The sequence below is a fragment of the Cydia strobilella genome, chromosome 19 (assembly GCF_947568885.1).
Source record: "Cydia strobilella chromosome 19, ilCydStro3.1, whole genome shotgun sequence".
Taxonomy (NCBI): Eukaryota; Metazoa; Arthropoda; class Insecta; order Lepidoptera; family Tortricidae; genus Cydia; species Cydia strobilella.
Genome location: NC_086059.1, coordinates 1,839,286 through 1,850,131, shown reverse-complemented (window position 1 = coordinate 1,850,131; position 10,846 = coordinate 1,839,286). Strand labels below are relative to the sequence as shown.

The 10,846-nt window shown below is 36.3% G+C and overlaps 1 non-coding gene across 1 annotated transcript; it reads right to left on the bottom strand.

Annotated features, from left to right (window-relative positions):
- Positions 1-2,284: 2,284 nt before the first annotated feature.
- On the bottom strand, positions 2,285-2,357 carry Trnam-cau (transfer RNA methionine (anticodon CAU)). The gene has a single exon. It is a non-coding gene; the product is annotated as a tRNA-Met (tRNA).
- Between the last annotated feature and the right edge of the window lie 8,489 nt (positions 2,358-10,846).

Sequence of the window (10,846 nt, the reverse complement as noted above, 5' to 3'; positions counted from 1 at the left end):
TTGTATGATTTGATTATGTTTGAATAAAATAAAATAAATTTTAAAACTTGAAATTAGCTTCGAATTTGTTGTTCAAAATGTTCAAAAATGACAGGCAAAGTCTGACAATCGTACACAACGCGAGAAATATCCCTTAGCGCCACTTGCACCATACCACTAACCCGGAGTTAAGCGGTTAAACCGTTAACCCAGTGTCAAATTGCACTGGTAACCATGGTAACTCCAGGTTTAACCGGTTAACCACGGGTTAGTGGAATGGTGCGACTGGCGCTTAGTAAACGGTAAACGGTACCTGATCGTGAAATCACGATCCAGTGGAAGCCGTCTTGAAGTATGGGAAACAAGAAAATTGCTACATTGGCCGTGATATATTGCGTTTCAAATAGTTAAGCTTATTTGTTCAAATTGGAAGTTAAAAAAAATAGGGGTCCTGCATTTTGAATTTTATTTAATTTCCATATTTTTTTGAGTCCGCTTTATTGTGATAAGATAAATTTCTCATTTTTACTACTAAGGCTCCGCTGTCCGTCTGTCTGTCACCAGGCTGTATCTCACGAACCGTGATAGCTAGACAGTTGAAATTTACACAGATGATGTTTTTTTGTTGCCGCTACAACAACAAATAGGTACTAAAAAGTACGGAACCCTCGGTGGGTGATTTCGACTCGCACTTGTCCGGTTTTATCTATCTATTTAACTAGACTTACACAAAATTCAACATGTGTCATCCATAGACATAGTATAGTAGTTACAGACATGAAACCGAGGGACCAATGACATATTCATGTATTGACAGGTTAATGTATGGCAGTCCTTTTTCTCTTTCACTCTTATAAAGTTCAGTATTTCGCCACCTATGCTGCCATAACCCGACCATGAAAAAAAACCCGGTCGGTGATAAGGACAAAGCATGGCACTATTTTCTCTTTCCTCTTATAGGAATCGCATTAAGACTATCTTTCTCTATCAAAGAGTGTCAGGCCCTTGGTGTCATCCCAATTGGCCTATAAAATAATGTCAAAACAATAACCCATGGAGACTGTATAAAGGAGCCAAATCTCTATGTATGAAAAGTGTCCATCAGAAAACAGTAATTAGGCGGCGCCACCATGCACCGAAATACTACCAAAAACAACCTACGTAATTTGGTCGGGTTATTTGTTGCCTTATATGGTTCATGTTATACTCATGTCCCAGAGCCTAACTAGCGCCACCGGAGAGATTAGGAACTATTATTTAAAGCTTAACGCGGTCACTTTTACAACAATTCTGCCATAAGAGATTGCGATCCTTTCTATACCATCCATACAATAACCTTTCAATAAGCTGTCACTGCCACCATTCTCACAACAATCAGCAATAATGCCGCCATGAGTCATGACAATTGATTTGGATTATAACTCGATTGCTCGCAATAGGCGAGGCGACGCGCCGTTGTTATAGTTATTTAATAAGTATAGGTATACCACCACCACACCAGTGGTTATAATGAATTTTTCATAAAGCTGTCTCGAAATTTGTACTAAACTATCAAAATTCTGCTTATAACTTCTTTTACTCTAAATATTGACACGTAGCAAAGATAGATATAACTCCGTAATAGATGTATACAGTCTAAGGAAAAAACGTGCCTCAAAAATCAAGAAAATTTGATTCTCGTTCAGAGGGCGCTACTAGTTTTGGCCTACTGTCGTATAGATGGCGTTGACGGTTTCGTTTGTTATTCAACAATTTTAACGCATGTCAGTGAAAGAACATGGGTCAAAATCATAAAAATAATTAATGCAAATAAAAAAAATCATTTATCCATATTTAAATACATTTTATCGTATTTTTATAAAACTTCATTTTTAGTTTTAAAGTGTGTCGACAGATGGCAGTGAATTTACAGGGGTTACAAAATTTACTATGACAGTACCGCTCTAGTATAAGTTACTCTATGATATTACTCTATGCACGTAGGCACTGATGTGCCGTCGGAAAGTTTCCAAAATTCCGAAAAAAAACCATTACAAAATATTGCATTATATGGGTGCTAAAACAAAAATAAATTACGTGACAACAAACCACCTTATCTAAATTTTACAAATCAACGAAATGACTGTATTAGTAACTAATAAAAGCAATAACATGCGAAAAGGCCGATGCCTTACTTTACCTAAAAAAAATGTAACTGAAAACTAACACAATGTATTAGATATAATAATAATACATGTATTTAATTTACCTTATCAATGAAAACGTTAAAACAACTAAAAAAGTAAAATAAAAAATGCAAAAACTATGCCCCGGGTGAGGATCGAACTCACGACCTTAAGATTATGAGACTTACGCGCTGCCTACTGCGCCACCGAGGCGATGTTGACACGTGCGAAAATAGCGACGACCTTCTAGGAGTGTTTATCGAGTTAACGCTAAATGATACTGATTTGGTGTTTTTAGTGTTCCGTACCCAAAGGGTAAGAACGGGACCCTATTACTAAGCCCTGCAGTCCGTCCGTCCGTCTGTCACCAGGCTGTATCTCATGAACCATGATAGCTAATAGACAGTTGAAATTTTCACAGATGATGTATTTCTGTTGCCGCTATAACAACAAATACTAAAAACAGAATAAAATAAATATCTAAGTGGGGCTCCTATACAACAAACGTGTTTTCTTTGCCGTTTTTTGCGTAATGGTACGGAACCCTTCGTGCGCGAGTCCGACTGTTTGATTGTTTTTACATACATTTTAAATGTTATTTGGAACGAATAAATTTCTTAATGATAATTTATTTCAGACAGCTAAAGGCCCATGGATTAAGTACCTAATCCATTACTTCATCAATCCATACTTTATAATAAGAACTTAAATAATTTGTATTACTGCATTTAATATTAGTAGATCTGTATAGCGTTTGCATTTTAAAACGTAATTAACTGATTTAAATTGACGATTTTTTACACATTATTAATTAAATACAAAACGGGACTTAATCGCGTATACCTAATATAGTCTTTCTCCGAAAGCAAGGGGACAATGCCGTTCTCGAAACGTCGGAGGTAAATTTAAAACTGAATTAACGCCATTAATAATAATGTAACTAATTATCGCTCAAAATAATGACCACTTATAGGAAATATTTCGAAGCCCTTCCGCTCCGCTCGCCATACGAGTAATAGGTACTGTAAATAAGTACTGACGAAACTGCCGTCTATACAAGGAAGTAAACACAGAAAAACGAAACAAAAAACGACCAGACGAGAAAACTGCGAACACTCCAATTTTAAAAACAACGCAATATTGGACATATCCTCACCAATACTGGCTATAAAGAAACAAAAACGGAACGAGAGTTTAAAAACAAAAGCGTTCGAATTTCAAAAAGCAACGGTCGCATGCTGCCGGTGGGCCGCGACCGCAACTATTGGCGGGCGCGTGCAATTGACAGGGCCGCTCAATTTATGGCCCGCACTGTCTACCGGCCGGCGGCTGGGAGTTGATGGGACTAGATGTGGCCTAAATTCTGTAAAATGGGTTAAAATTGTTTTATTTAAAAGCTGATAGAACCGCTTTACGGTTCCCTATTGTGTTGCAGAAAGTTATTTGACATATTTTTGTATTGCATAATGTTACTTGGTAGAAATATCGTTTGGCAGAAATACTTTTGGCATACTGCTTTTCGCATAATATTACTTTGCAGAATTTCTTTTCTCATAATACTATTTGGCAGAAAACCCTAGCTAAACCCACTTAGAAAATTCTGCCAAATGAATATTATGCGAAATGACTATTATGGTAAGTATAATATATATATTTATGCGAAAGTATCATTCGACTAAAAGTTTTCTGCGATACGTGTTATGCGAAGTGTATTCTGACAAATAATATTCCGCCAGAAGAGGGGAACCCCCGCTTTACAAGGCGCTAATGTATTTAGTTTTATTTTTTACGTAGCTTTGATACGATGACAGCCGTCGACTCCATTACAATGCATTTTAAGGCCTTAAAATGCAAAGCTGTATTGAGATGACAGCTGTCACAGTATCCAAGCTATGAGGAAAATACCTCATACACCTCATGCACATACCTCAAAATGTGCGGCAAAACACAATCCAGTCTTCAATTACCCTATTGAAGACTGGATTGTGTTTTGCCAAGGTTTTGTTTTGATAAGGATAAGTTTGAACAAGATGTAGCAAATTTTCGTATAGTTTGAATCTTATCAAATGATTTTTACGCCAAACAGTCACATGGCCACCCGCTCAGTCACAATGGCCACGCGCTCGCAAAAAATAAACAATGGCTTTTGTTTAACAGGGTGATCGCACATGTCGCAATATCAGTCAACTGTCTGAAACGTCCAAAATGGTGAGATTATTTGTTATAGATTTGGTCACATCACGTGAACAAAATTATACAGATTCTGGTCCCGAAATCGCGAAAATTTATAAGGTAATTCCATTGCAAAAAACAAGTAGTACACCTACTTGTTTTGTATGAATTTTGTGAAATGATTTTATACAATGATATAAGTACATTCTTTACCTCGTTTATTATTATCGTAGGAATACGAATCACAAAACAAAGCGCGTCGGCAACCCGCATGTAACAAACACTTCTGGACTTGCAGGCGTCCATAGGCTACGGCGACTTATCATCAGGCGGGCCGTATGCTTGTTTGCCACCGATGTGGTATAAAAAAAAGTTTAACAAAAATATTATAAGACAGTGACACATCCAGTACGTGAAACCTCGATGCTAGCCACTGTTTAATTAATTCTCGCATTGGGATAGTGTGAATTTTGAGTGCAACTGAAGTCAACGGTTATTTGTTTTGTCGTTTTAATTAACGCTTCGACCCGCAGTTTGTCGCCCCTGCATTTTAGATTTTTCGATCAGAAACTATGACAATGACGTTTAGTCGTTGACTTTAACCAAAGATAGATATAACTCCGTAATAGATGGATACAGTCTAAGGAAAAAACGTGCCTCGAAAATCAAGAAAATTTGATTCTCGTTCAGAGGGCTCTACTAGCTTTGGCCAACTGTCGTATAGATGGCGTTGACGGTTTCGTTTGTTATTTAACAATTTTAACGCATATCAGTGAAAGAATATGGGTCAAAATCATAAAAATAATTAATGCAAAAAAAAAAAAATTATCCATATTTAAATACATTTTATCGTATTTTTATAAATCTTCATTTTTAGTTTTAAAGTATGTCGACAGATGGCAGTGAATTTACTGGGGTTACAAAATTTACTATGACAGTACCGCTCTAGTATAAGTTACTCTATGCTTTAACGTAAACAAGTGATAGGTACTCCTACTGTACGCTGCGATACGTAGTGAAGTTAGTTTAAAAGACTTACTTAAATATAATTTACAGTACATATGGTGCTACTTTCTCGCACTAGTGCGTAAAAGAGCACTTTTCGTGCATATGTCGAAAGTTTAAAGGGCCATATGTACTGTAAAACGTTGTACGATACACGTGCGAATAGGTAATTCGCAACTCGTGTCGATTTAATACACTCCCTGCGGTCCTGTTTTAATTTATCGCCACTCGTTTCGAATCTCCTCTTTTCCGCACTTTTTTTTTAATACCACGACGGTGGCAAACAAGCATACGGCCCGCCTGATGGTAAGCAGTCACCGTAGCCTATGGACGCCAGCAACACCAGAGATATTAAATGCGCGTTGCCGACCCTTTAAAAATCTGTACACTCCTTGTATCGTAAATAACTATTTCATTTCTCATGCTCTGAAAGAGGGTCATTGTTGTTCTAAAAGGTGTGCAGAAAATGATACGTGTCTGCACTAGAGCATTTTACGTTCGAAGTACGATTTTTTTGAATTTTATTGCGATAAGCAATTGAAATTTGAGTTTAAATGGATTTGTTATACAATTTCCATTCTGATATTTGACTCTCCATTCCATAAATAGAGACACTTTTGCCTAAATTGTTAACTGAAGGTACCCTTAAAAAATACTATTAAAATTATACTTGGTCATGTTTTAAAAAAACACATGCATTTTACTTTCCTCGTATTCGAAATGAAAAGTAGAGTGTTCAACTCGGGTGAAAGGCATCATTTCAGCCTCGGACTATTGGCGCTCTCACTGCGTTCTAGCGCCAAAATACCTCTGCAGAAATGAGTGCCTTTCATCCCTTGGTTAACAATCTACTATTTCTTGTGTAGTGTTGTGCCGGTGCAACAATATCTAACCCTAAACTTTCACATAGACCATGTGCACATCGTTGTTTATCTTTTTGTCAATAGCAATTTTTTTTAAACACGAAATTATTCGATTTGATCATACTCGTACTTGGTATATATTTAATAGTTTGTCAAATGATTGTCTCATTTCAGTCATAGACAGACAGAATCATAGTATCTTTGTCTTTCGCTAGCACTAGCACCCAAAAGAAAAGGATGAGTATAGTTTTTTTGTTCTTATTTACTGACAATTTGGTTTGACCAACTATAGGTAAGATTTTGCTTTAGGTTTGTTCTCTTTGTTTGTCATAATTTTTGAAAGTAGAAACACCACCATTTATTATATGTATTTAACGAGAGACAGGTGGTATTTGCGATTTAATATAATTTTTAAAGCACTTCTTTTGTTTTAGATTTACAGAAACAAAGAAATAAATTACAAAAAACAGGACACATATGATAAAAATTAAGATATATTTTATAACAGAAACCTCTTATGAAAAAAAAACAACAAGTAGGTACAAAGGTCGGTAAGTATTATTTTTAATAAAAACCTAAAAATAAATCCCTAAAAAACTGGTTTCTTTAGGCAATTGAAAAGGATCAGTGTTTTCTTTAATCAAATGAAAAAGAAACTTCAAACTGATACAAAGCAAACTCCCCATTTTTATTCAATTAAAGAGATAAAGTAATTAACGCATAAATCAACCCTCCATAGATCGCGAAAAAGTCTATCTTCATTAAAAAAAAAATAGAAGTGCGAGACGGACCTAAGAGCTAAGGGTTCCGCATAGTCTTAAAATTTTACAGCAACGCATAGAATAATTTAATATAGCCCTAAATTAAATTTAATAAAGTAAGAAATGGCTCGCTTTCGCCTCGGCCGACAATTAGATGTGATCTGAGGCTTTTTTTTACTGGCTGAATGAATGAATGAATAAAGGAATGAATGAATGTTTATTTGTATCAAACAAGCGTATAATAATATATACAGGTGTTTAATTATGGCTTTGGGTGATCCTTGTTTTGCCATGACTGGCGTACAAATTGTTTTTATACTAACTAAATACTGTGTGTGTATACTTAAAACCGAGGTGTGTATACTATTTTTCTGTTCGACGGATGATTTTACAACGAATAAATGAAATGAAATCTGCAACTTTTTAGTGCAGCGCACATACCGCTGCCCCAAAATTACAGGGTTCTAAAGTTGAACTTTGAAATTTGAACTTGATCTTGACATTAGGTCGAATTTCAACTATCTTGAAAATGTAACATAGTACCCTGTGATATTGGGTCAGTGAATTACGTAGATTTGAGCAATCTAGGCGGCCAAAAGTCGAATTAGGAAAAATCAACGTGCTGATAAGCACTATTATATTATTTAGTAGACATTCCTAGAGACACAACCCCTGCCCCTTTTACCTCATTTGATAACGTTAGCGCCGATCAACAGGTAATCAAAATTAGGTCTTCACTCAGCGTACGAATCAGTTCTTGGCGCCTTCAATTTACTTATGCAAAAAGGGCAAAAAAAATCTACGTATTTTAGTGTAGTAAAAAAGTGATGGATTATGATAATTCAGATAAGAATCTTTTAACCTAAAATATATTTAAGATAGTTTACGTTAGTTTATTATATTTAATTAGAGCTCAAACGTAACACCTTTTTTGAAGCAAATTTTATTTATATTTTTAAATTCAAAAGCTATTTTGAAATATTTTTAAGTCCGTCCTAGCCTTTATTTTTATTTTAATCATCTTCTCTGTCTATTATACTTAGTACTTATATATTTTTATATAAATTAAGTATAAGATAAGGCCCCTATTGTAAAAATGATCTAAGGGCCTCTAAAAAAAGGAATAAATCAAGAGGAGATAAACCGAAGAAAATAATTAGCTTCGGGATAAGATCGCTTTGCTAATTAAAAATAAATATCAAATGAAGCAATCAACATGGGCATTCGATTTACGAGGGAAAATTTTAGGAGCGACGCTGGTGGCTATACAAATATAATATGCAATTTCCAGAAATATCACTTATATTCCAAATATAACTTAGATACGGTAAGAGTTGGTTACTGAAAATTTTGTATTGATTTTTTTACGGTTATAATTAGTGATGGAGAAGAAAGAGAGTGAAGTGAAAATATGTGTTTTTTGAGGATTGCTGGATGAGATTACTCAGGGAAATAAGTTCGCCTTTGTACTTGTTTAATGTAGGTATCTCTCTACCTATCTACATACTTAAATTAATGCACAAAAGAAGTAAAAGTGTGGGTCGAAGTGTATCCGCAAGGGCCCCCGAAATCCATAAGATAAGATAAGATTAGTATTGAGTACTATTAGTTATTCTGTGGTATTGAGTTACGTATATACATCGGGGTGATGAACCTTTGTTATGTCTAATAAACTTTTCTTTAATAAGTATGTTAGATAAGAATACCTAATTATCAAGTTAAATATAGATAAGCAGTGGCCTTATGCCTACTACAATCGGTTGTATCCACTTCTTTACATATTCCTGATATACCTACCTATATCGTCATCATCATCATATCAGCCCTTTATCGCCCACTGCTGAGCATAGGCCTCTCTTCCAGTACGCCACTTTGTCCTGGTCCTGAGCTAATCTCATCCAGAAGTGACCCACAATCTTCCGGATGTCGTCCACTCAACGAGCCAACGGACGCCAGGACCTTCTTTCATTCTAAAGCGGCCACCATTCCGTTAACATTTTAGTCCACCTGCCATCACTCTGCCTAGCAACATGTACCTACCTATATAATACCTATTAATTAATTAATTAATCTTTATTGCTCAAAACATGAGTACAAAAGGACTCGTAGATTTTCATTTGTACGGCAGCCGGATTTGACCACGGTTCGGCATTAAGAAAACCGATTGCGTTTTAAGGCTGCCGCCATCTTGAAATTGATTTTTCATTAACACTAACGAAGTCGGGGGCGCTTTTTAAACACCCCAAGGTAAATAAAAATACGATATTTATGTTTCAAGTACTATTTCTAATTTAGGGGAGCATTTTAAATTTAGTTCGAAAGTGAATTTCGTTATGCTGTTTGAATTAGGGTTTCGTTTGGTCCAATTCAGTGTCTAAAGGGGCCCACTGACCACTGACTATCAGTCCGCCGGAAGATATAGGCCTGTCAGTTGTTCGGAACTGTCAAACTTTTGTTCTAACTGACAGGCCGATATCGTCCGGCGGACTGATACTCAGTGAGCCCCTTAAAGGGAACCACTGATTATCAGTCCGCCGGACGATATCGGCCTGTCAGCTGTTCGGAACTGTCAAATTTTTGTTCTAACTAACAGGCGGATATCGTCCGGCGGACAGATCGTCAGTGGGCCCCTTAATTAGTTTTGTAGCTTTTTATACTGAACATTTTAAAATATAAGTGTAGTAAGAATATTATAAGTAACAAAATAGTACGTATATCCTGACAACATTTTATTTGGCCTTCGCCACGTTGCGGATTTTCAGTGGTAGGCACTAATTAATTTTAATAGACTCTTTGAGAACAGACGCGTGCCACGGCGCGTGCGGCGCTCACACACATTGGCTGACCGCTCGCACAAGAGACAATGGCTTTTGTTTAACAGATTACCGTCATAGACGAAAAATTATTGAGAAGATGAAAACTATAGTTTGAACCAAGTCATAATACAGAAGACCTGTCATGTAAGTCAATGCAGAACGGTAAGTATTATTCCCAAGTTAAATCAAACAGTCCCGATAACAACAACAGTGAGCGGGACTTCGCTTTCCGAGATTCTTGTAGTTCTGCTTCTGAATTCGGCTTGCTCTAGTCGCGGCCTGGAAATGTTTTACTACTTAACGGAAAATATTACTGCTACATAACTGCTACTAAATATTAATACATAATATTAATGAACACAGAGAGTTTAATACGCCTCTGTATCTGGCTTTTATTGACTACAGCAAAGCCTTTGATAGCATTAGTCACGGCCCAATATGAACGCCTTTGTCACACCAATGATGTTTGGTTTAGCAACTAGTTGTTCAACTATAGAAAAAAAACCGGACAAGTGCGAGTCGTACTCGCCCACCGAGGGTTCCGTACTTTTTAGTATTTGTTGTTATAGCGGCAGCAGAAATACATCATCTGTGAAAATTTCAGCCGTCTAGCTATCACGGTTCATGAGATACAGTCTGGTGACACACAGACGGATAGACGGACAGTGGAGTCTTAGTCCCGTTTTTACCCTTTGGGTACGGAACCCTAAAAATATAGAATACATTTTATAAATCATTATTATCATCATCCCACGCCAACGTACATAATACCTAAGTTCCTGGATATAAATAGTTCCTCTCTAGTCTAGTCGGTAGTGACCTTGTCTACGAAACAGGAGGTCCCGGGTTCGAATCCTGGTAAGGGCATTTTAGTGTTCAATCAATCTAACAAAAAATCAACAAGCTCTATTTACAATCCTAGAACAAAACAAGCCCTAAGTATCCAGAACTTTCCTAAGTTATAATAAAGTCTTATATGCAGCCTTTGACGTAGTATTGAAAACCCGTAGCCAGGAAGAAATTAATTGAGCAAGAGACTTTCAAAGAAAACCAGTCTACAACACAAATTCAAACTTAAATCCAGC